We start from the raw sequence: 27,795 nt of genomic DNA, 5'->3' as shown, positions 1-27,795 counted from the left end.
AAATATTTTTCCTTAAGATAAATTTCAGATAGATTAAAAATATTTAATGAAATGAAATCAGAAATGTACTAGAATAAAATTACATGATTATTGATGTAATATTTTATTCAGATGGATTTTTTATCACAGATATCAGAGGTCACAAAAGAAAATGTTGCTTGATTTAAGCAAACATTTTAAACTTTTATGTAGTAAAAGAAGAAAAATGGTAAGGAAAATTAAAGGGCAAATGACAAATGGGAAAACATTTGCAACATATAAACTATAAAATAACTAACAGGTCTAATTTATGAAAAGACTGTGCCAGTAAAATTTTAAAAATACATATCTCTACTAGAACAATTGAGAAAGGATCAGACATGAAAATGTTTCAAATAAAATATAAAATATCTCCACATTACTAGTAATCAAAGGAATACATTTTAGAACAATGTAATGAGTTGAACTGTGTTTCCCAGAAAGATATGTTGGCATCACACTCTTAGTCCTGTGAATGTGACCTTATTTAGAAACAGGGTTTTTGCAAATATAACCAAGTTAAGATGAAGTCATTAGGGTTGGTCCTAATCCAATGTGACTTGTGTCCCTAGAAAAGGGAAATTTGTACACAGAGACATACAGGGAGAATGCCATGTGACCACAGAGGAAGAGACTGGAGTGATGTGACTGCAAGCCAAGGAACAGCTAAAGATTGCCAACCACCAATAAACACTAGAAAGGGGCAAGGAAGGTTCTCTCTTGCAAATATCAGAGAAACTTAGCCATGCTGGCACGTAGACTTCTAGCTTCCAGAACTGTGAGAAAATAAATTTCTGTTGTTTTTAAGCCACCCAGTTTGTGGTACTTTGTTATGGCAGCGCTATGAACCTAGTACAAATAGTAATAAGGTACCATTTTCTAATTCTCAGGTAAATATCAAGATTACTTTTGTAATTGCTAAGGATGACGTGGAAACTAGTATAATAGTTACCTGGAACAGTATTTATTGGCATAAGTAAAATTCATATATATATAACTTCCAGTTTTATTGCTAGGAATTCATCCTAAAATGAGTGGAAAAGTGGGGGAAATACATAATGAGCATAAAGGGTGATGTTTATAATAATGTAAAATCATTATAAAGAATATCTAATATTAGCAAGTAGTTAACTAAAATGGGCTATATTTAAAAGTTATATTTATTGAAATGGAAATTTGATACATTTTTAGTAGAAAAAATATTCACAGAGGATTCAATCTATGAAACACTTGAAAAGATAAAATCCAAGGTGTTAATAGTGGTTATTAACTGCAAGATAGAATACAATGGTTTTTCTTTTGTTTTTACTTCTATGCATTTCCTCAGTTTGTAAAATAACAAATGTGCACTTTTTGATTATATGCCAATTATTGATTCATTTTAATGACTAGAAACAATAGTTTAAATCATATGCTTTTCCTTTAGAGTTAGTTTGATTTCTTCCATTTTTCTTCCATTTAAGGTACTTTTAGCTATGCTAATTATGTTTTCTGCAGGAATATTAAGATTAAAGTTAGTAAATAAATGTGACCCAATACATTGAACAAGCAGTTTTCACAAGGTATAATTGCAAAGCAGTTTCATTTTGTCTCTCACAGTCTCTCTAAATCTAATTAGTGGGTATTATCCACACCTTAATAAATGGATAAAGTTTTTTTCTGATTACTCTTAGGTAATAGAAATCACACACACACACACCCCCCCCAAATCTCAACTTAGTAATTAAGGTAGTCTTATCCAGATAATAATCAAACTTTTGAGACTGACAGCATGTAGAACCTAAATACAGGAAAATTGATCTTTCCTCTCTTTTTTCATTGTTGTAGTGTTTTTACTTTTCTCTCAGGCTGCTAATGGGGGAAATTTGTAGGCAGAGGAAGGAGAGCGGGAAAGGGGCAGGAGGACAGGAAAGTTTTTTTTTGTCCTAAAAAAAGAAAAGTGGCTTTTTTTCCTAAGATACTTGGTGCTCTGTGAGCCTGAAGATTTTGAAGTTGCCCCTTTTTGGGGAACACATTCAGGGTTTCCTCAGATACTCTCACTAAGAACATCCCCCTGCAACTTCCTGGGATGCAGGTGCTGCGTTTCCCTCAGGCTGCAACTTTGTTACAGCTTCTCCCATGGCCGCTGATTTTTTGGCAGGACACTGCTCAACATCTTTGCTGTTGGGGTCCCATTATCTCACATCCTGTAATGGGTTCTAGGTCATGATGGGTAATACTCACCTAGGGATAGAGCATCTGTTATCTTCTTGTTCAGCTGCTGGAAGCAGGAAGAGTCTCATTTTAATATTCTGTCACATGTGGTTTTTATTTTTTCAACATATGTAAGTTGTTTATAAAGGGAGGTGATTGAGTTCATGGCTAATGGCAAATTGCCAGCTTGAGAATCATTGTTGCTAACCAATAATGTGAGAACATTCCACGTTGTTTGTACTTTTAAACACATTAGCCAGTGTTTCCCCGCAAGCTATGAAAAGTATCCTCAATAGAATTATCATTTATTTTACCTTTCCTCCAAATACCAGTCTCACTTCCTTGTCTTTAAATTGTGGACTCAGGGATTTTAGAAACACTTACTACCTTAATTTTTTAAGATACGCTCCTTCCCCGCTTCCAACAGTAACTTTGCATTTTCTTACAAAAAGCACTACCTCCTCATAAGAAACAATGTCTTGAACTTTCTGGGAGGAAGATGTTAAAGCAGCTGGCCAGGCTCCATAGGATTCATTCACTTCTTTCACCAGAGGAAGGTCCCCTAAGGAAGGAAAAGGAGGCAGATGTCTAAGTTCCTTGTCAAATGGACCTCTGGGCAGATAGACTAGCTATTTGCTGGGAGGAACAGACCTTCTCTCTAAAATGCCCATAGTAGGATATCCCTAACTATGCGGTTAGAATTATGTACAATAAATGGAACCCAGAATAAATGACATGGCTCCTTGGAGAATGTTGCATAGGCTACAGAATGCTACTGAGTTTAAAACTGAGACATTTCATAATTTAAACATGACCTGCTGCTTGAGGAACCCAGGAGCCTCCTTTTTCAGACCTTATCTATTATCCTGGGCTAGAGGCGCATGTTGCATGTGGGAAGAAAGCACCTGGGGAGCCACTGTTGATGTCCTAGAGCTCACTCTGCTTCATCTGAGCCTCTTGAATGCCTAATATACTTATATAATTATTTACTAAGTTTTGATCTTGAGTAAAATCTGAGTCATATGAATCTGGCTTGACAATCTGATCCCGTGTGCTGGTTCATTTCTTCAACTTCCCTTTAAGGGGTTCATTTTAGATGCCCAACATTAATAGCAACTTTTTCCAGGAATTTTGTGACTACTTCCAAAATATGTTATACTGATATTCTTGACCTTGACTTCAGCTTATTCATGTCTGGGATTATATTTCTATTTTGGGAAAGGCATCTATACTTTCTATTTTTACAATTAACTGATTATAAATGTTTCAATATACGTTTGGTTTGTTATTCCCATAGTTGTTATTTGAACAATAAATGAGCTGCTCCTAATGTACTGTGTATGATATATCCATTTTTTTGTAGGTTTGTGTCATCTTCTTAAATCTTTAGAATCATTTTAATTTCAATTGTTTTCATTTTTCCTCCCTGATTTTTGAATTTTGTTTGATTTTTCTGGCATTAAGTCCTATACACAAGGTCCTTTCCTATTTTTGCTTCCGTGTGTCTAAGTCTAGTCCAGATCTTATATTCTGCTCTTGTCTGGAGATCGTACTCTTTTTCCTGGTGGGTATCCAATGATTATATCACTTCACTCTTCTCTCTTTAGTCTTCTCTTTTCCTGCTATTTTATGATGCTAATAATTTGACTTTCTTTGCCTGGGGGGGGGAAAAATCACTGAGCCAACTTAATACAATTGATACCAGTGGCCCTAATAGCCACTGTAATACTAAGTATGTAAAGAACTGGCATTCATTTTTGGCTAGGTCTAATTATAAACAAAGGCCTATTGGGTATGAAGCCATTTCAAGAAGCATTCACAGCACTGTTCTGGAAACTGGAAGGTACAAAGATAGTATTCTAATGGCTGTGGTAGGGATTGTACCATGGTACAAGTCCAAAGGGAGAAATGAGGGAAATAAAAGACACTGTGGTTAGAGCAAAGAGAAATTAATTCCTTTTTAGTTGGAAAAAATAAGAAAGCTATAAGAATTATTGCTTCAACAGTGAGTCTTAATGCATGGAGTTGAATAGTGTATTAATAGGGTTCTACAGAGAAATGGAACCATTAGGAGATAGATAGATAGATAGATAGATAGATAGATAGATAGATAGATAGATAGATAGATAGAGAATATTAAATGGGATTTATCATAAAGGATTGACTCATTAAATTGTTGAGACTAAGAAATCCCACATTGCAAGCTAGAGACCCAAAAAAGCCGGTGGTGTAAATTCTAGTTCGAGTCTGTAGGCCTGAGAACCAAGAGTGTAAGTACCAGTCCAAGAGCAGAAGACCATTGTCTCAGCTCCACAATTAGGCAGAGAGAGAATTCAATTGCATTCACTTTTTTTATTCCATTTGAGCACTCAGTGGGTTGGATGGTGCCCACCTACATTGGGGAAGACAGTCTACTTTCCTCAGTCCATCAATCCAAGTGTTAATCTCTTCCAGAAACGCCCTACAGACACACCAAAAATAATGTTTGTCCAAATATCTGGGCACCTTCTGGCCCAGTTAAGTTAACACACAAATTTAACCATTGTAAATAGAGTTCAAGGGTGGGAGAGAGTAAGAGGAAGAGGACAGAAAAGGCATGACAGACTAAGAGATTAGCAGAAGCGGCTTGGAGAAAATGATTGGATATTTAAGGATTCTTGGGTTGCTTTGCAAAGGGTTATCCTAGGTTGTCACATATATTGGCTCTTTTGAGACAGAAAACAGTTTGGTGGCTATGTACCTGATGAGGATTACAGAATAAGTGAAATGCACTGAGTATTTGAACTCCTTGAATGAAGAGCTGTACCTGAGAAAGTGACCATTTCTCACCAGCCCTGCTGCCATCATCCTAGACAAGTCCCCATCACCTCTCTCCTTGATAATAGCTCTGAGCTTGGGTCCCCGTTTCTAACTTTGTTCCATTTACTACTCCCCAGGACGGCTGGAGTGATTGTGTTAAAACTTAGGGAGATCCTGCCATGTCGCTTGTGCTCAAAACCCTCCAAAGACCTCATCTCCCTCAGAGTAAAGCCCAAGTCCTCCCTGTGACCCTCAAGGTGTACTTCTCAACATCCCATCTCAGAGTTCATCTCTGATTTTTTGGCCTCCTTTACTCCTCAGTGGCAATGCTGGTCACCTTGCTGTTTCTTACTCATGCAAGATTGACTCCTGCCTCAGGGACTTTGCAATTGCTGCCTCCACTTGTGGGTGTCCTTTCCCCAAAATATGTGTGAGGCTCGTCTCCTCACTTCCTTTAGTTCTTCACTCACGTCACTTTCTCAGTGAGGTCTTTCCTCAACACAGATTCTCAACTTTCAACTCTCACTCCCTACCCCTCATCCACATTTCATGTCATTCGTTTTTTGCTTTTATTTTTATTTTTAGAACATTTAACTTATTTCATGTACTACATTTATATTTATTTATTTATTTATTTTACTTTATGTCTCCCGGGTAAAATGCAGACAGTATGAAGTCAGGGAATCTTGTCTGTTTTGGTTACTATTGTATCTCTCCAATACCTAGAACAGTTCCTGTCACATTATAGATGCTAATAAATATGTCTTGGGTGAATAAATAAATTAATATTATTCTTTAAAGAATCCCCATTGACATATATTTTGTATGCTAAATTATGAATGTAGTATTTTGATTTTTTATTCATTATACAACATGGGAAATAATTTTTCAAAAATATTTAAAGTTTTGTAGTTACAAGGTTTGCAATGTTCCATGGTGTTTAAAAAGAAAAAGTTTCAAAAAAAAGTTTCAAATTTAATTAAATTTAAAATTTAGTTAAAATTTTAAAAATATTTTAAGGAAATCAAAAGACAGCAGATTTTTTCCATCTTGTCTTCTGACTGGGGTGCTGACGCTGTAACAATTAGGAACTTCATCAGTGACCATATGGCCAAATAATCTCACTATGGACCGTTGCATTAATTTGCATTTTCGTTATAACTCTGCTTCTAAATTATATGTATTATGTTTGGTCATTTATGTACTCTCAAAAGAATTGGAGAATTCTTATTTCATTGAAGAATGTATATCTTAAGATGGAACCTAAGAAGTGTGTACATTCCAAATTTTAAAAAATTTTAAATCACTAGATTATTAACAAAGGTAAAAACAAAACTGAGTTATTAGCTTCATTTGATGTGCCTCCTGCCACTCTCCATAATCTCTATGAAAGAACCTCTCATATGGTAATACCATTATTTGTTTACTAAGTAGATTTGGTGAAACTTAAAGGAAATTTACATTTGAAAGTTAATTGTGTCTCTATTTAGATTAAATTGCTAAGTGTAGGACAGACCTCTTAACTCAGGAAGAATGTCTATGAATTTTTCCCCAACTCTTCTACCATCTTTACAACAAGGTCCATATTAAATACAAGGCCAGGAGATAGCTGCTACCTTGGGAAAAGTATAACAAGATCATTATGGCGTATGGGCAATTAGCCCTTCCAGTCCACTGTCCTATAGATCTGGTCAGCGGGGAGGAAGTAGTGAATTAGAAAAGGGGACTTGGAGTCTTCTGGGAGGAAGGCACTCACTCAGAAAGAATAGGAAAGGAAATAATGGCACCTACCGCACACACACACAAAGAAGATGGAGTTTGGCGTACAAGATGTTTATTGCGGATCAACTCTTATGAGAGGAAAGTAGGAGAAGTAGGATTAGCCAGAGGAAAAAGTCAAATTGTGATGCAAGCCTGACAATGCCCAGGCCACACTGGCAGGGAGCCTGGCACGGAGCCTGGAGCTGTTACATGTCAGTGACCTTTGTTAAAGTGAAATGATGGGGGCTTTTTACCTGTGCCTTATTCAGTCACTGGGTGTGGCTACCCAGGGGCTAGGCTCCCTCTCACACTTTCTCTTGGATCACTCACCCTGGGGAAGCCAGCTGTCATGTTGTGAGACAGCCCTCTAGAGAGGCTCACTTTGTAAGGGACTGAGGGACCACATCAGTAAGCTTGGAAGTGGACCCTCCAAACCCCCCCACACAGTAGAACCTTCAGATAAGACTGTAGCCCCATGAGTGACCTTGAGTCAGAGGCACCCAGCCAAACCATATGCTGATTCATGACCTATAACAATTTGAGATAAAATTCTTGTTTTAAGCTGCTAAATTTGGTGGACAGTTTGATAACAGCAATAGATAACTCAAAAAGCTGTGACAGAAGAAAGATGGCAGCAAAGTAGAAGCACATGGAATGCATCCCTCTCCACAGATGCATCAGGAATACACCAAAAGATGCAATAATTCCCACAGAGAACCAGCTGAATACCAGCAAACGACCTCAGACACCAGAAAGGACTGCAAAGATCCCAGCATAACTGGGTAGGACAGAGGGAGAAAAAAAAATGGAGAAAAAGGAGGAGAAGAAAGGAAAGGGATGGGTCCCACACCCTGGGGTGGGGGGATCTGAAACAAAGGGGAGATTGCCGAATTTGGGGAAACATCCCTTATCTGATGGGGAAATGCCGTCTCCAACGGGGAATTTCCCTGGGTCAGAAGGGAGGCATTTGGGACTGTTCAAAGAGGGTGAAGCAGCTGAGCTATGGCAGATGGGAAAGAGTGAGAAAAACACGGAGGGTCTGCACCATGGCTCAGTGTGTCCAGACTGAGACATCAGTTCATAGCTAAATAGGGTGTCTGGGAGCTGGAATGTGGGAACCGGAGAACTGGTTCAGGGTGAGAAACATTGGCAGTGGGGAGACGGACTGAGAGGACAGCAGAGAAAAAATCCACAGTGGAGAGTGCCTACCTTGGAAAGCTGGGAGGCCATGGTGGCAGCTGGATACTGCTGACTCACAAGCAGGGAGGAGGAGCCATAGGTGTAGCTTCTCTCTCGGCACCTATGATGGACAAAGGAAGGACCCCTCTAGGCCTGGCTAATGCACTCAGGGATAACAAAGGCCCCCGGGAGGGGCTGGCCTAGAGTGCCTGCAGCCAAGAGCCAAAAGTCCACAGAGTGGCCCAGCTCTGGAGACACTCTGTTTACACCTGAGCCACCGGCATCCCTCTGCAACAGGCACTGCCACGGCTGACTGAATCACTGTGACCCAGGCAGGGTGTCCTGGTGAAGTGGTAGCAGGGGGGAGGAGCCACGGTTGGAGTAGCTGTCTTGGCCTGAGCCGCCCAAGCCACCGTGACCCAGGCAGGGCACCAGTGCTCACTCACTCCCAGGGAAAGGAGTCACTATTGTACCCTCTCTCTCCCCACACACTGGCACTCACAAACAATAAAAGAAGCTCTGCTGGTCTCAGAGTAATACAAAAGGCGGTAGAAGGACATTTACAGCTGAGACCCCAAGGAAACAGAAATAGCATTATTAATCCTATTGATCTGGTCCATTCTGGGGTAAGTTCTAGTTTTTTTTATTATTATTATTTTATTTTTATTAATTACTATCTTAGTCCTAATGGATCTACATGTTTTATAACATATTTTTTATTCCATTTTTATTTTTAGCCTTTTTATATATTTCTGTTTCTAGCTAAGTTTTTTGTAGTGCTCTCTCCTACCTTCTGTTCATCTCTATCTTTTATACATTGCTGTTTCTTTCTTTTTCTTTTCATATTTCCAGTCATACTACGCTCTTCTGTTGCCCTGTCTTCTATCCTTTTTTAGTTCATTTTATCTTAATATACTTATAAGCAATATTATCGGTCTGCTATGTTTCCTTGCTTTATTCTGCACAGGACACACTGCTTTGGTTTTTATTAGGTTTGCTCTTTATCTTAGTTCTAAGTATAATTGTCTGATTTTGTTATGAGAATCTTCAGTTTGTCTGATAGTACTCTTGCTCTTTATTATATGTGATCCTAGCTTTCAAAATCTCCCTGGATTTGTGTTTGTGTGTGTGTGGTTTTTTCTTGTTGTTGTTGTTGTTGTTGTTGTTCTTGTTCTTGTTTGGTTTTGAATTTCTGTTGGTTTTCTCTTTGATTTTCTGATTACATACTGGGGATCTTCTGACAGGTCTTTCTAGTGCCTTATGTTTTATTGCATTCAGTATCTGTGTGTCTTCCACATGTATGTGTTTCCTTGACTTAGTATTTGTTTGACTCAACACTCTGCCATTAGTCTGGGGCTTGGACAGTCTTCTTTAAACCCCTTTATTGCCAGGGCAAGCAATCTCTGAAGTCTGGACTACTCCATCAGAAGTCAAGTAGGAGGCTCTAGGGAGGGAGCACTGAATCCAGGATGCTAGACTACTAGGGAGTCCTTAGACACAGGGAAGATTAACTGCAGAGAACTCTCACAGAGCGCTGTATCAGAGTCTTAGGACTCGGCTTCATCTGACTGTTTGCAACTACCAGTGCTGGACATCTTACACCAAACTACAAACAAGACAGGAACACAAACCCACCCATCAGCACACAGACTACCTAAAGCCATATTAACCTCACAGATACCCTAAAACACACCACCTGACATGGCCCTGCTCATCAGAGAGAAAAGACACAGAGCCACACACTGGAAGGTAGACACCAGACCTCCCCACCAGGAAGCCTACTAAAGACACTGGACAAACCCCACCACAGGGGGCAGAGGGCAGAAATAAGAAGAATAACTACTAGGCAGCATAAGGAAAGGAGACAGCAAATCCTATAAATTAGACAAAATGAGAAAAGAAAGGAACACCATGCAGGCAAAGGAGCAGGAAAAAAACCCACAAGACCAAATAAATGAAGAGGAAAGAGGAACATTGCCTGAAAAAGAATTCAGAGTAATGATAGTAAAGATGATCCAAAATCTTGAAAACAAATTAGAGAAAATACAAGAAACAGTTAATAAGGACTCAGAAGAACCAAAGAGAAAGTAAAGAGTAATGGACAACAAAATAACAGATTAAAAATACTCTAGATGGTATAAACAGCAGAATAATGGAGGCAGAGGAACGAATAAGTGAGTTGGAAGATAGAATGGGGGAAATAACTGCCACAGAGCAGGAAAGAGAAAGAAGAATAAAAAGAATGGAAGACAGTCTCAGAGACGTTGGTGACAACATTAAGCACACCAACATTTGAATCATAGGCATCCCAGAAGAAGAAGAAGAAGAAAAGAAAGGGTCTGAGAAAATATTTGAAGAGGCTATAGTGGAAAACTTCCCCGACATGGGAAAAGAATTAATCAAGTCCAAGAATGCAGAGAGTCCCATACAGAATAAAGCAAAGGAGAAATACACTGAGGCACACGTTAATCAAACTAACGACAATTAAACACAAAGAAAAAATATTAAAAGTGACAAGAAAAGCAACAGATAACATATAAGGGAAACCCCATAAGGATAACAGCTGACCTTTCTGCAGAAACTCTGCAGGCCAGAAGGGAGTGACAGGATATACTGAAAGTCCTGAAAGAGAAAAACCTGCAGACAAGAATGCTCTACCCAGCAAGAATCTCATTCTGATTTCATGGAGAAATCTAAAGCTTTCCAGACAAGCAAAAGTTAAGAGAATTCAGCACCACCAAACCAGCCTTACAACAAGTGCTAAAGAAAGTTTTCTAAGTAGGAAACACAAGAAAAGGAAAACACCTACAAATACAAACCCAAAACAATTAAGAAAATGGTAATTGGAACACATGTCAATAATCACCTTAAATGTAAATGGATTACATGCTCCAACCAAAAGACACAGACTGGCTGAATGGATACCAAAACAAGACCCTTCTATATGCTGCCTAAAAGAAACGCACCTCAGACCAAGGGATACATATAGACTGAAAGGAAAGGGATGGAAAAAGATATTCCATGCAAATGGAAGTCAAAAGAAAGCTGGAGTAGCAATACTCATATCAGACAAATTAGACTTTAAAGTAAAGACTGTTACAAGAGATAAGGAAGGACACTACCTAATGATCAAGGTATCCATCCAAGAAGAACATATCACAATGGTAAATATCTATGCCCCCAACATAGGAGCATCTCAATACATAAGGCAAATGCTAACAGCCATAAAAGGAGATATCAACAGTAACACAATAATAGTGGGAGACTTGAACACCCCACTTACATCAATGGACAGATCATCCAAACAGAAAATAAATAAGGACACACAAGCTTTAAATGACACATTAGACCATCTCAACTTAATTAATATTTATAGGACATTCCATCCCAAAATGACAGAATACACTTTCTTCTCCAGTGCACACAGAACATTTTCCAGGATAGGTCACATGTTGGGTCACAAATCAAGCCTTGGTAAATTCAAGAAAATTGAAATCATATCAGGCATGTTCTCTGACCACAACGTCATGAGACTAGATATCAATTACAGGAAAAAAAGTGTAAAAACTACAAACACATGGAGGCTAAACAATATGCTATTAAACAACCAAGAAACCATTAAAGAAATCAAAGAGAAAATCAAAACATATCTAGAAACAAATGACAATGAGAACTCAATAACCCAAAACCTATGGGATGCAGCAAAAGCAGTTCTAAGAGGGAAGTGTATAGCAATACAGTCCTACCTCAAGAAACAAGAAAAATATCGAATAAACAACCTAACCTTACACCTCAAACAACTAGAGAAAGAACAAAGAAACCCCAAAGTGAGCAGAAGGAAAGAAATCATAAAGTTCAGATCACAAATAAATGAAAAAGAAAGGAAGGAAACAATAGCAAAGATTAATAAAACTAAAAGCTGGTTCTTTGAGAAGATTCACAAAATTGATAAACCATTAGCCAGACTCATCAGGAAAAACAGGGAGAAGATGCAAATCAACAGAATTAGAAATGAAAAAGAAGTAACAACGGACACCACAGAAATACAAAAGATCATGAGAGACTACTACAAGCAACTATATGCCAATAAATTGGATAACCTGGAAGAAATGGATACATTCTTAGAAAAATTCAATCTTCCAAGACTGAACCAGGAAGAAATAGAAGCTATGAACAGACCAATCACAAGTACAGAAATTGAAACTGTGCTTAAAAAGCTCCCAACAAACAAAAGCCCAGGGCCAGCTGGCTTCACAGGTGAATGCTATCAACCATTTAGAGAAGAGCTAACACCTATCCTTCTCAAACTCTTCCAAAACCTAGCATCAGGAGGAATACTCCCAAACTCATTCTATGAGGCCACTATCACCCTGATACCAAAACCAGGCAAAGATGTCACAAAAAAAGAAAATTACAGACCAATATCCCTGATGAATATAGATGCAAAAATCCTCAACAAAATACTAGCTAACAGAATCCAACAGCACATTAAAAAGATCATATACCATGATCAAGTGGGGTTTATCCCTGGGATGCAAGGATTCTTCAATATACGCAAATCAATCAATGTGATACATCATATCAAGAAATTGAAGCATAAAAAACAGATGATCAGCTCAATATATGTGGAAAAAGCTGTTGACAAAATTCAACATCCATTTATGATCAAAACTCTCCAGAAAAGGGGCATAGAAGGAAATAACCTCAACATAATAGAAGCCATATAGGAGAAACCAAAAGCCAACATCATTCTAAATGGGGAAAAACTGAAAGAATTCCCTCTTAGAACAGGCACATGACAAGGGTGTCTACTCTCACCATTATTATTCAACATAGTTTTGGAAGTTTTAGCCACAGCAATCAGAGAAGAAAAAGAAATCAAAGGAATCCAAATTGGAAAAGAAGAAGTAAAATTGTCACTCTTTGCAGATGACATGATATTATACATAGAAAACCCTAAAGACTCTACCAGAAAACTGCTAGCACTAATTGATGAGTTTAGTAAAGTAGCAGGATACAAAATTAATGCACAGAAATCTCTTGCATTCCTATACACTAACAACAAAAATGCAGAAAGAGAAATTAAGGAAACTCTCCCATTTACCACTGCAACAAAAAGAATAAAATACCTAGCAGTATACCTGCCTAATGAGGCAAAAGATCTGTATGCAGAAAACTATGACACTGATGAAAGAAATCAAAGATGATACAAACAGATGGAGGGACATACCATGTTCTTGGATTGGAAGAATCAACATAGTGAAAATGTCTGTACTACCCAAAGCAATTTACAGATTCAATGCAATCCCGATCAAATTAACAATGGCATTTTTCACAGAACTAGAACAAGAAATCTTACAGTTTGTATGGAAACGCAAAAGACCCTGAATAGCCAAAGCAATCTTGAGAAGGAAAGATGGATTTGGTGGAATCAGGCTTCCTGACTTCAAACTATACTACAAGGCCTCAGTGATCAAGGCAGTATGGTACTGGCACCAAAATAGAGAGGAAGATCAATGGAACAGAATAGAGAATCCAGAGGTAAACCTAAGCCCATATGGGCACCTTATCTTTGACAAAGGAAGCACGAATATACAATGGAAAAAAGACAGCCTCTTCAATAAGTGGTGCTGGGACAATTGGACAGCAACATGTAAAAGAATGAAATTAGGACACTTCTTAACACCATACACAAAAAGAAACTCAAAATGGATTAAAGACCTACATGTAAGGCCAGACACTATAAAACTCCCAGAGGAAAACATAGAACACTCTATGACATACATCAAAGCAAGATCTTTTTTGACCCACCTCCTAGAATCATGGAAATAAAATCAAGAATAAACAAATGGGACCTAATGAAACTTAAAAGCTTTTGTACAGCGAAAAAAACCCTAAACAAGACAAGAAGACAACCCTCAGATTGGGAGAAAATACTTGCCGACAAAGGATTAACCTCCAAAATATACAAGCAGCTCACGCAGCTTAATACCAAAAAAGCAAATAACACAATCCACAAATGAGTGGAAGACCTAAATAGACATTTCTCCAAAGAAGACATACAGATGGCCAACAAACACATGAAAAGATGCTCAACATCACTAATCATTAGAGAAATGCAAGTCAAAGCCAGAATGAGGTATCACCTCACGCTGGTCAGAATGGCCATCATCAAAACATCTAGAAACAATAAATGTTGGAGAGGGTATGGAGAAAAGGGAGCTCTCCTGCACTGTTGGTGGGAATGTTAAGTTGGTACGGCTACTGTGGAAAACAATTTGGAGGTTCCTGAAAAAACTAAAAATAGAACTCCCATATGATCCAGTAATCCCACTCCTGGGCATATACCTAGAGAAAACCATAATCCCAAAAGAAACATGTACCATAATGTTTATTGCAGCACTATTTACAATAGCCAGATCATGGAAGCAACCTAAATGCCCATCAACAGATGAATGGATAAAGAAGATGTGGCACATGTATACAAAGGAATGTTACTCAGCCAAAGAAAGGAATGAAATGGAGCTATATGTAATGAGGTGGATAGACCTAGAGTCTGTCATACAGAGTGAAGTAAGCTAGAAAGAGAAAGACAAATACTGTATGCTAACTCATATATGCGGAATCTAAAAAAGAAAAAAAAAAATGGTACTGATGACCCCAGTGAGAGGGCAAGAATAAGGATGCAGATGCAGAGAATGAACTGGACACGGGGTTGGGAGGACAGGGGGCGAAGGGGAACCTGGGACGACGTGAGAGAGTTACATGGATGTATATGCACTACCAACTGTAAAATAGATAGCAGATAGGAATTTGCTGTATAACAAATGGAGATCAGCTCGATGATGGGTGATGCCTTAGAGCGCCAGGACAGGGAGAGCGGGAGGGAGTCACGGAAGGAAGTGGATATGGGGATATATGTATAAATACAGCTGATTGACTTTGGTGTACCTCAAAAGCTGGTACAAGTGTATAAAGCAATTATATTCCAATGAAGAGCTTAAAAAAAAAAAAAAAAAGCTGTGACAAACCCTGAAGGCAGCTAGTCCTTCCTTGAAGGAGGATCTTAATATTCATTACACCCCTGCCCCCTGCTTTTGTCCCTTGTATCCGCTTTTCTGTGTGTTTGAGGAGTCGCTCCTCCAGGATTCTTATGGACCTGAAATTTAAAAGAGGGAGATTAGTGGAATCAACTCCAGCCCCACTGCTGCGGTTATCTCAGGGCCACAATTGCTACTTTCTTTCCCCTGTACTATTTTTTTTTTTTTTTTTTTTTTTTTTTTTTTTTTTTTTTAGATTTCTTGCACCCTTAGCCACCACCTCTGCTGCTCTTGGTGGCTCATCAGGTAGCATTACCCAGACTCTATTCTTGAGGGGTCCAGGCTCTTGGTCACCATGTTCTTCTCAAATCTGCATTGCTATATCTGTTTACACTTGGCTTGTCAAGAGAGTACCACAAGGCCCCCAAGTGGGTCAGCTGTGTCCTACAGGTATCTCTTCCAGCCCACACTGTGTAACAGCAATTCTGCCTCTTCCTGATGATATAATTCAGTTATTCCTGACAAGATGATGACCCTTCTTCTTTCCCCAAGTCCCTAAACAGCATTCATAGCTTATAGGACTTGTATGTTTTCCCCTGGTAAAATTGTCACACTTTGTAGATCAGGACTTTTAGCGCTGCAGAGTGCGGAGTTGCAGGGACAAGGAACGAAAGTTCCCTATGAATCTTTGGTTATGATTGCAAATCGGGCAGTGAAGACTCAATTGTGTTAATAATGATGGTGGTCCCCATGTTTTGGGGTCCCCTAAGGGCATTCCCTTCCTTTTCATGTACGAAAGTGAAAAAGGGAATCTGATAATTGGGATGCCTAAGGGCAGGTGGTTTCATCAAACTCTCTTTTTAGGCCTTGATGGCTGTGTCATTAGGTTGGTGGTGTTGTTGATGAGTAAAACATGCAGAGGTTTGGCCATAAGAGAGAAATTTGGAATCCAGTTTCGACAATTACCAACTGGCCTGAGAACACCTGGCAGTTGGTGCTAAGTTTTGGTTTTTGGCACACTTGGGACATCATGAAGTCTAACTGGATCTAGGTATAGTTCTTGTTCTGATATCAGATGCCCTAAATACCAAACCAGGGTTTGGGCAAACTGCAATTTGTTGGGCAACCTTTTGTCCCTTTAAGGCTAAAAGCTTTAGCAAATAGATGCTGTCTTCCTGTGAGGGGGCTTGAGAAGGAGAGCAAAAGTGCACATCATCCACATATTACAACAAAGTAGAACTCTAGGGAACTTTACGTCATCCAATTCAGCCTTTAGGATTTACAAAAAAAAATGAGAAGAACTCTTAGAATAACCCTCAGGCGTTACTGTCCAGGTGAATTGTTTTTCTTTCCAAGTGAAGACAGAAAGGTATTGCTAGCTTCATCGGTTTGAATACTAAAGAATACACTGCATAAATCAGTTACAGTGAAGAATTTACTTCCGGTGGGAATGGATGTTAGTAATGTATGAGGGTTAGGGACAGCAGGGTGTTGAAGGATAACAATGCTGTTTATTGTTCGAAGGTCCTGGATAAACCTCCACCCTTGGCCTTTAGGTTTTCTCACTGGTAAAATGAGAGTGTTACAGAGGTTAGTAAAAGGGATCATGAAGACTTGAGCCTTGTAATCTTTTATTATGGGTTTTATGCCTTAAGGGGCTTCTTCACTTATAGGATATTGATTAATTCTTGGGAGAGGTCTGTGGAGTCTATTTGAATTTTGATGGGAGGTGCATTGTGAATTTCAATGGGAGGTGCACTGAACATCAGTTGGAGATTTTGCCCATAAGGAAAGTGGTGGCTGATTTAATAGGGTCGAATGATCAGTGTTTCCCGAATCATGTCTAGTACCATCAGAGATGAAACAAATAAAAGATGTCAAAGTGTCATTTAATTCACCTGGTTGGTTACTTTGTTGACTACTGTCAAATTCTAGAATTACTTCCCCCTTTTGGGAGAAGGAAATTCTAGCACTATATTTCTCTAACAAGTCTTGATGTAATAAATGGATGGGGGCAGAGGAACTATGGAGAAAATTGTGTCTCTCTCTCAAAGGGCCTTAAAAAAAAAAGGAAATACACTCAGAGACAGGAACCTCTTGAGGTTCGTTAGAAATCCCAACTATTTGAACTGAGTTAGTACTCCAAGTCAGGGGCTGTTTTAGAGTAGTGGGATTGAGCACCAAGAGTGTAGCTCTAGTCAGTTAGAAATGGAAGAGATGCATCCCCAATTTGGAGAAATGTTTCTCTAAACTGATTAAGAATTGGGAAGAGCCACTGCAGTTCCTTGGAGCCCTGTCATTGAGAATTGGGAGGACAGTGAAAAGGCTAATTAGAAGGCTGCAGGTGCCTAAAACTCTTAAATTTGTAACAATCTCTCTTTTTTTTTTAATAAATTTATTTATTTATTTATCTTATTTATTGGCTGTGTTGGGTCTTCATTGCTGCACACGGGCTTTCTCTAGTTGCTGTGTGCGGGGGCTACTCTTCATTGTGGCGTGCTGCCTCCTCATCAGGGTGGCTTCTGTTGTTGCAGAGCACAGGCGCTAGGCATGTGGGCTTCCATAATTGTGACACATGGGCTCAGTAGTTGTGGCTCACGGGCTCTAGAGCACAGGCTCAGTAGTTGTGGCATACGGGCTTAGTTGCTCAGCGGCACGTGGGATCTTCCCAGAGCAGGGCTTGAACCTGTGTCCCCTGCAGATTCTTAACCACTGTGCCACCCAGGAAGTCTTGTAACAATCTCTTTTCCAACATCCTGGCTCTTTGAAATGATAGCGGAAACTAGGAAGGTTTTGGTTTCATTTAGAAGCCTTCATTTGCTGTAGTTGAAGATTAAGAATTTTATCAGTTTTCCTCGGGGGTAGCTCATTGAGAGTATGAGAGAACTGGTTTGCCCGATTAACTAAATCTGGAGTGGACAGTTTCCCATTCCATTGTGGTCCTTTGTATTAAAAGGGAGAGGTCCCAGTTGAGCCTATTAATAAACAAAGAGTTAGAAGCTACCCAGGTGGAATCCACATCTTAAGTGAGATCAGAATTTTCTTTAAAAGCATTCTGAAGTCGATTATATTCATCATGAATAGATCAGTTAGATTTTTGTGTGCAAGCATGAATTTTGTTCCAATCAGCAGGCTTTGGAAAGCCCCTAGGAACTGCTCGATGAAGTCACCTAGAGACTGTCTATGCCTAATCATATAATAAGTTAGCTGGCTGCTTTCCCACTTATAACTCTAGATACCTTTCAGGATTTTCTGAATTAGCGTTTTCATCCAGTGCTGGGCCTGGCCTTCACTGACAAGCATATGAACTAGCTGATGTAAGTCAGAGAAGCACTGATAAGTGTAAATGACTATATTGAACTCCTGAGAAAATCTGTGAGGATCTTAGGTTAGTTTGGGAGAATCTTTGATGGTGGTTTGCCGTTCAACTTTAGTCCAGGGAATATAAGCAATTAAGAATTTAGCTTCTGGATCTTCAGAAGGCTTAATTGTAAAGGAAGAGATTCTGACAAGTTCAGAGGCAAAGGGAGTGGGGAGAGTTTCAGAGAAAAGGAGAAGTTTGGTGAAATAGTCAGTATGGGGCTTGAGGTTATAGTGGAGACATGGGAGTAGAAGGGATGAAAGAAGACAGTGATGGAGGCAGAGTCTTGCCATGAGCAGCTAAGGGAGAGAGACGAGAGGGCACCAGAGGTGGAACCTGAGACAAAAAAGCCAAGCAAGAAGAGTCTGGGCCTTCGGGAGTCATTTTGTCTTTCTTTAATCATTTGTTTGTCTCAGTTAATCTTAAAATAGTATTTTGCAGAGGGCAAACTCAGATTCCTGATAAGGTTGAGAAACCTCAAATTACCATTTGAAAAAATTCTACTCAGTTCTGGAAATTTTTGAGCTCTTATAGTCCAACTCAGTTTCAAGGATATTAAGTTTGGGGATTGCAGATGTTCCCCATAATGGCCATTGATATTCTACACTGCCTTTGGTAAGGTCAGTCCATTTGGTTAGAAATGCACAAAAGGAAGGACTGCAGTTTTTAAACACAAAATAGGCTGTAATTCCTGTAGGCGGCTTGCCCTCAAAATACTTAGATAACTGGGATCCCATTTCCTAGAGGTTTTTCCTCTAGAGTAAAGAACAATTTTCAAACAGCTTAAAGCACAACCAGCTCAGTTCAAACAGCTTGCAAGCCTGACTACCAGCCAGTTCAAAGGAAATAGCTTGTTTCCGGAAAAGCCATGTCAAAGGCTTTATCAGCCAATTATCAGACAATAGCCCTTCCTAAGGAGAGGCCGACAGCTGAACTGGCACAGTTGCATATGAAGCAACCCCTTCCTGAAGGAGTTAGGTTGAAGACATTTTCAGCCAGCTTTAGTTGAAACAGTCCGATCTCAAGATCAGACTGTAGTGCCAAACTAATTCTCACATACAGAACAAGGGTTTAAACCAGAAAGATGAAACCTGTAACTAAATCTTGAATAAAGCCTGGAGAGCTTCGAATGCAAGGAGAGCATGGCCTCAATTCCAAGAGAAAGCTCTATCTTCAAATTCCAGGGTCAGAGAGAAAAACAGTGAGTGACAGTGGGCTCCACTGTGGGTACCACACCTGTTTGCTCACCAGCCTCAGAGCCATCAGGAGTTTTCTCTGGTCTCACCAAAATGTTTACCTAAAACAAATATTTCTCCAGCAAAAATGGAGTTATGCAGGAACAGCAGAGAACTGCAGTTTGGGATCTGCAACCATGTTGCACCACATGCAAGTCCCCCCACAGCAAGGGAAGGAGAATGTTTTTATAGAGAGGAAGAAGAAGCTGGGAGGGCTGTAGTAAACAGTCTTTGGCTTTTCACTGGCTGAGTCTTTGCCAGGAAAGAGGAGGAGACTTTCTTCTTCCTGTGGGGCTCTGCTATCATCATGGGGCATGAGAGCTTCCATTTCTGGCCTCCTAACTCTGTTTAGTTGAGGTTTTTGTCTATTAGTTTTTTAATAGATTGCATACTTGGAATCAGGCATTTCATAATCTCTCATATAGAGAGCTGCCTGAGGTCTTTGGGCAAAAAAATCCCATGCCTGGAATACATGTCATATCTAGTTCTGTGAACATAAACTAATGGTCCCGCCACGATGGACCTGGCTCATGTAGCTAGATGGGGTTCCACGTTGATGTCTACTGTTGACAGGTTGGAAATCCAGTAGCTAAACTGGCCTTGATAAGCGGGAGTCCCTGATATTGGCACATTCACCTTCCTTTCTGCCACTGTGACCACCTTATTCATCTTTTCTTCAAGCCAGCACTGAGGTGGCTGACAGAAGCTGGCTGACATTAATTGGCTGAGTTATTTTGGCTACTTGGTTGATTACTGTGTCTTCTGTGGTAGATATTCTTTTGCGGGCATTGACTTAAGATACTCAGATCTTCACACTTTATGCCCACTCACATATGTCCATCTCACAGGTAATCCACATGTTTAATCCAGCCTCCCCATCCCCAAACCTCTAATCCTTTTCTTTCCCTATCTCTAAACAGCTGGTTGGGCCTTTCACCATTGCCTATAAGTCTGAATGTATTATAAACTCACTAATTTTATCCAAAATGAATAACAAGGTACACTGCACCTAATCTGTCCATTTAGAGGATTTTCCTCCTCCTCTAGCTCATCATTCGAGATTCGTCGTACAGCTGAAAGCATGAGCTGAGGGAGGGGCACGGTGTAACAGTGGTTGATTCCAAATCTGCTTGTGCTCTGTTGCAGATGTGCCACTGTCACCTTGTGATGGATTACTTCTGAGTCCACAGTACCTTATCATTTGGTAGGTCTTATAGGACTCAACTCAAGATGGACATTGCCAGCCATATGTTCACTTTGTGAGTCATGGTCAGACATTCTATCTTTTCTAAAGGTCAGTAACATGCCAGGAATTATTTTTCAAAAGATGTATAATTTTATACGGCAAGTGGCAATACCTTGTCCCAAAACTTCAGGAGACCCAGTTTATGATTCTCCCATTGGGACTTGCCATATGGTGTCTCTTCCCACCACTGATACCTCCCACACCACAAGGTGGACCAGATCATATGGTCCAAGTGTGAGAGCTGCTTGTACTGTAGCCGAGACCAGCAGCAGAGCTCTTTCCTGCTTTGCAGCTCACTATAAGCGGACAGTCTTATCATCCTGGATGTTGATGTGGAATGCACTGATTCCAGAGATAGAAAAAGCCTGCCAGCATGGTGATTCTTTATCTGAATGATCACATCTTGTGCATCATGGTAAGATGCACAAGATGTGATAATTTGTTCTTTACTTTGAAGAGGATGTCTTGACACACCTTGACCATTGGGATCTTAAAAATTTATGGCTGTGGTGGGTCCCTGAATCTTAATAGTTTATTTTCTTCCCTGTGGAGGACATGTGACTTACTGAGACCTCCAACGTGCTCATCATCTCTTCCTCATCTGGCTCAACCAACAAAAAGTCACCAGTATAATGGATCAAGTGGTATTTTGCGTGATGTCCACATCATCTTACATGCATGAAAGAAAAGACGTAGTTCTAGGGCAAAAGTGAAGGCTATCCTTGCTCACTCCCATTTCTTCCTTTGTCTGTCACAAGAGTTTCTCCCAATAAATCTCTGCCATTTCTAATCCCAATTTAGCGTCTGTTTGTCAGAGCACCTGATCTGGTACATGCCCCTACTCTTCCAGGGATACCTTGACATTTCAATTCTCCAGATATCAGTGTCAACTCTGACCTCGTGTGTGACTGTTCTTAAAAATGTCTGGATATATCTTCTTTTCTACAAGGTACAGTTGTCTGAGTAAATGACCATAGATCCCTTTGGGGAAGGAATGGGGGGACTCATTATTGTGTAAACGTCACGTAGTGTGCAGGGTCTTCCCTTCTAAGAGTCCAGCAACCTCTTCAGTCATTATGTTATGGGTCTGAGAAATAGCTCAGGTCTGAAAAATTAATAAAGAATCATAACTCTTTATTGAGACCACAGTTGTCAGCCCTCTGGTTATTCATGCCTGAGTTCTTCTCCTATTACAAATTGAGAAGTACCCTTGTTGGCTACACATTTCTCTGACCCTTAAGATGTGTTCTGTTAACTCTCTTTATAACTCTTTGCAGCTCAGGTTTTCTTGGCTGCAACTCTGACCTGCTTGGTCATTACAATGATTGAAGCTACTTGCTTCTGGAGGTTAAGCACTGCTACCTAGCTCTGTGGTTTTCAGGTCCTATTAATTATTTTGCTATCAACAAGCCAATTTATATAACAACATTTTCTGTTGTCAATCTTGAATTTAAGAGGAGAGCCACCACTAAACTTTTTGGTGATGCTGTTGTCCCTGTCACCACTGCATTCCTATAGCCATGGTATATATGTGTCTTCTGGACATTCCCACGGAACATGGTCATCTGGTGGTCTTCCAACCTCACATGATATATTCATTCCCAAATGCCCACCTCCCCGAGCACTTTAGTCCCTTCCTCCACTGTCTGCCGTGACAGTTATGACATATCGACTTTCCTCAGAATGAGCCATCACTTTTTCCATGCTTCCAGGATCCATCCTAGTAGCGAAGTCACTCTTTTTCTTGGGGTTTTTGTTAGTGTGCATCTGAATAGAGAGCTCCAAAGTCAATAGGCTCTTCCCCATCAAACTTAATGTTCTGGTCCTCTGATCAAATACCCTCAGATCCACCTCCATGCTCATTCTCCTGGTTCCTGTCAGTTCACGTTGACTAGGTCTTACAGCAACTTTGGGGTTTTTCCAACAAACCAACACATTTCTCTGAACTGCACATAACAGAGCTACCTTGGTTTTGTGTTTAGCATTCTTTGAAATAAAGTCATTCATACTATTAAGTACGAGGCTTGATCCTCAACTTTTTCCGCCCTCCTCTGTGAATAATGAGAACTTCTTTGTATATATGTGACCAAAGAGGTTCACTCCTTTCATACCTGGATTTCAATTGGCCATCACTCATCTTTTGCTGTACAATGTTTCTTTAGCGCATCAGTGGCACTTAGAAATAGTCATCTAATTGTGTCATGGCTGCTATTTCTTCTATATGTCTCATATACCTGATAGGCTGTACCCAGTGCGCTGGTACCCTCATCTAATTCACAGTCAGTGAAAGTGTTAATGACTGGCCTACCATTTTGTACCAGGGGCTGTTGTGCTTCGCCTCCACCAATGAGGGGACATTCATTGCCAGCTAGGCATAAGTGATCCAACTTTAAAACCATCTTATTGCCTGCTTTCTCAGATCTCTCCTGAAAGCATCTATCACTTCTGAGGCACTAAGATTATATCTGAGATGCAAGATGTTTATTAGGGGGTCAACACTTGTGAAAAGAGGGGAGAAGAAGCAGTATTGGAAAGAGGAAAAAAACAGTGAAGCAGCCCAACAAAGTCTCAGCCCACCCTGCAGAAATTTCTGGAATGAGTATTGCCCATCGGAATGTCCCATGTCAGACCAAAATGGCTAGGCTTTTATACCTTTGGCTCACTCAGTGACTGGATGTGGGTTACCCCAAGAAGGCTGGAATTTTGGGCCAAGCAACTCTTTGCAGCTGAGGCAGACCATAAAAGCACTGAAAGCTGGTGGCCATCTGCTGAACATGTCGCCTGTAGCTGGGCAGCCTGTCTTTCTTTAAAGTGAGCTCTGTGTTGCACATCTCAGTGTATATATACCACAAGGAATCTGGACTGTTAACCAGAGTTCAATATCTGGGTGCTGGTGCATGGTTGTTTCAGGACCTGAATTTACTTCTCACTCAGGCAACCTGGCACTGGGGTAAGGGTTGTATTCTGGAAACTATGAGCTTATGAGTTTAAATCATGGAGTCACAGTCTAGGTTGCCTAAGCAAAGGTGCCCATTGACCTTGGGTACCATTAGAAGTTGCTTTCTCCTTCCTGAAGGAATCACTGTGATCTGAGCAGATATATGGGCCAGCAAGGTTACTACTGAAGCCAGTGGGTAGGAAAGCATTAAAATTTGCAGAACAACAACTCTGCAAATATACTAAAAACCATTGACTTTCACTTTTTAAATGGGTGAATTATAGTATTCTGAATTATATCTCAATAAAGTTGTTAAAAATTTTTTTGTGGAACAAGTTTTCAACTCATCCAGTTGTAGCCAAAAGGGCAAATAATTCCCAATCTGGCTCTCTGGGGAACTTGTTATATCCTCAGGTAATCACCTCACTTCTGTTTCAAAGGAAAACTGAGTAAGCCTTCCAGATATGTTGTACAAGGTAAGCTGAAGAGAGGAGAGATACTAGAGGGCCTTTTTGACGAAGAAGATTTTCCAGCAATTATTTTAAGTATTAAAACAGATATTACAATTTATATCCTGGGTTGGTAAAAAGGGTCAACCAAATACACATGCTTGTATGTTAGTCTTTTTTTAAGGAACTTCCTTGGTAAGATCTTCCTTTTCCAGAATGGTTTCCAAGGACTTTCTCTAAGCTCCTTGAGGATAGTGAGAACGTTGACTGGTGCTTTAAGACTATTGATATGTTCTTTCAGTTGGCATTTATTCAATAAGAAATTTTGTGTATCTACTAAACTGGATATTAAGCGGGCCACTATGAATACAGAATTGATTGGGTTGGTCCCTGCCTTCACAGAGGGGAAGATAATGAAAACTTAGAATTGTAGTATATTTTGCTGTACCCTATAATAGATGCATGGAGAGAGTGCTTGGGGATGAAAAATAGAGTAAGATCTCTTTGATGTTTTGCTTAGATTGCTTGTAATAAGATTTGTGCTTCCAAAAACTGTGTTTGGCTTACAAAATTTAAATGATTTCATAGCAGTATTTACTCTTCTTTTCCTTTTTCTTACTTTTCCCTTCCAGTTTCCTTCTGGGTTCTTTTAGCTTTCCTTAAGAAACACAAAATCTGCTTATAGAAAAATATGCCAACCTAGGTACACACTATCATGAAAGCACCAAACTAAGTAACCAAAAGGGGAGGTGGGGGTATTATGCTAGTAACTGCTTCTGATTAACTCTTCACTGAACTATTGTGATCTTTAGGAGAGTATGCCTGCAAAGATCCTGGTACATCTAGTGGTAAAGAGTTGTAAAGTTTGGGGATGCGGCGAAATCTGGTATTGTTTTCTGAGCAGATGTGCCTAGAGATATTGAGGATTAAAAAGTGTTAGAGTGAGAAGAAATTGTACAGATCTACCATCATTTGTATCCAAAGAAACACCCTATTGCTAATGGAGGCTGAGGGGTTTTAGGATTTCTTTCATGGGACAAAGTATTTGAACTGTGGAAGGGCGTCAGCTCTTACAGTGTATAGAGCCATTGTAATCCAGGTTGGCCTCGCAGCAGATGGCCAGAGCCAGCAGTGAAAGCAATTCTTATTAGGGATTTTACAAAATGACTCAGACCTGGCCAGAACCAGGAATATCTAATTCCCATTCCAGTGTGATTCGTGATCTAAAACTTTGCATAAAAATAGCATCAACTGCTTCAACACTAAAGGAATAATTATTAATAGCTTTTAGGATAGATGTTAAAGCACTCTTCTTGTGGAGTGCACACAGGATTTATTTTTTTCCTTATCGAATATGACCTGTATTTAATAAAACCTATTTCTCCTCCAGTCTTGGACCACAGATGCAATACTTGTATAATGCAGTGTAATGTGGCTGGCAGTTGCCAAGGGCCATAAATAATGCACCTCAGTAAAGCACTCTGATCAGGTTGCCTGTTGCATATGGGTTGCTGTGAACTAATCTGACACCAGCTGCAGGCTCTTTCTACTCAGTGGTTCAGCGTACTGGGAATGAGATGCCAAGCTTTCCTTGGGCAAACCAACAGGTCAAAGCTAGGATCTGTGGCCAGAAGTCATTATTTATTATGAAAGTTTAATGCACATAGAAATAAATTAGAAGAGAACATTAGTTAACAAGCATATACATCATTTCAGAAATTAATGTTTATCATAGTTGTCAAAGTTTTATAAAATGATTTTATGTTCTGCTTCAAGATTTTGAAAATAGTTAGCTTGTATCTATTGCCTAAGGTTGTGAGGGCAGAATTAGGCCCATATTTGGCCCTTATCTGAATTCACAAAAAATCCTAAGACAACTCATATAAGGGCGTATACAAATTTTTTTCTTTTTGTGATCAGACAAGAGCTAATCAGGGCTTCCTAGGTGGCGCAGTGGTTAAGAATCCACCTGCCAATGCAGGGAACACGGGTTTGATCCCTGCTCCAGGAAGATCCCACGTGCCGCGGAGCAACTAAGCCCGTGCACCACAACTAGTGAGCTTGTGCTTTTAACCCATGAGCCACAACTATTGAGCCCATGTGCTGCAACTACTGAAGCCCACGCGCCTGGAGCCTGTGCTCCGCAACAAGAGAAGCCATGGAAATGAGGAGCCCGTGCACCACAAAGAAGAGTAGCCCCCATTCACTGCAACTGAAGAAAGCCCACGCACAGCAAAAAAAGACCCAACACAACCAATAAAATAGTTAAATAAATAAATAAATAAAAAATAATAATCCAGTAACTCTATTTTTAAAAAAAGAAAAAAGAGCTAATCATAGGTGTTGGAAAATATATAATTTAAAATATCAGGGATGGAAAGATGGTGGCGAAGTAAAGGGATGTGGAATGCATCCCTCTCCACAGATGCATTGGGAATGCAACAAAAGACACAATAAATCCCACAGAGAACCAACTGAACACCGGCAGACGACCTCGGACACTAGAAAGGACTGCAAGGATCCCGACATAACCGGTAGGGAAGCATCTACGATGGCTCAAAGAGGGTGAAGCGGCTGAGCTATGGCAGACGGGAGGGAGTGAGAAACACACGGAAGGTCTGCACCACAGCTCAGCATTCCTGGACTGAGACCTCAATTCACAGATGAACAGAGGGTCTGGGAGCGGGAGCGTGGGAACCAGAGAGCTGGTTCAGGGTGAGAAAAATTGTTACCAGTAAGGTGACGGAGTGAGAGGACAGGAAGGAAGAGGTCCGCAGCAAGGAGTGCCTGCCCCTGAGAGCCGCCCGGCCATGATGGCAGCTCGATGCTGCAGGCTCATGGGCAGGTGGGGGAGGAGCCGTGGGCATAGCCTCTCTCTCTCTTTCAGCGCCTGCAGTGGGCAGTGGAGGGACCACTGTGCGCCACCTAAGGCACTCAGGGATAACAGGGACCCTCAGGCCCTCGGGCGGGGCTAGCTTAAAACCCCTTGGAATGCTGGCAGCAGGGAGGCTGCCGAGAACAAAGAAGCCCGGAGAGAGGTCCAACTCTGAGACATTCTGTTTATACCTGAACCACCAGTGCCCCTCTGTAACAGGCACCTCCAAGCCCAACTGAAACGACAGAGCGCCACTGCTCACTCACTCCCAGAGGAAGGAGCCACTATTGTACCCTCTCCCTCCCCACACCGCCGCTTACAGACAAGCAATAAAGGAAGCTCTGCTGGCCACAGAATAATGCAAAAAAACCCAAGGCAAGTAGAAGGACACTTACAGCTGGGACTCTAAGGAAACAGAAATATTAGTATCAATTCTATTGAACTGGTCCATTCTGGGATCAGTTCCAGTTTTGTTTTTTTTTATTAATTATGATCTTAGTCCTAAGAGATCTACAAATTTTATAACTTTTTTATTCTATTTTTATTTTGAGCCTTTTTATATACTTCTTTTTCTAGCTAAATTTTTGATAGTACCGACTATATACCTCTTGTACCTTCCTTTCATCTCTATCCTTTATACATTTCTATTCCCTTCTTTTTATTTACATATTTCCAGGCACACTACTATCTTCTGTTCCCCT

Source organism: Hippopotamus amphibius, chromosome 8 (assembly GCF_030028045.1).
Source record: "Hippopotamus amphibius kiboko isolate mHipAmp2 chromosome 8, mHipAmp2.hap2, whole genome shotgun sequence".
Taxonomy (NCBI): Eukaryota; Metazoa; Chordata; class Mammalia; order Artiodactyla; family Hippopotamidae; genus Hippopotamus; species Hippopotamus amphibius.
Note: the sequence above shows the minus strand (reverse complement) of the source record.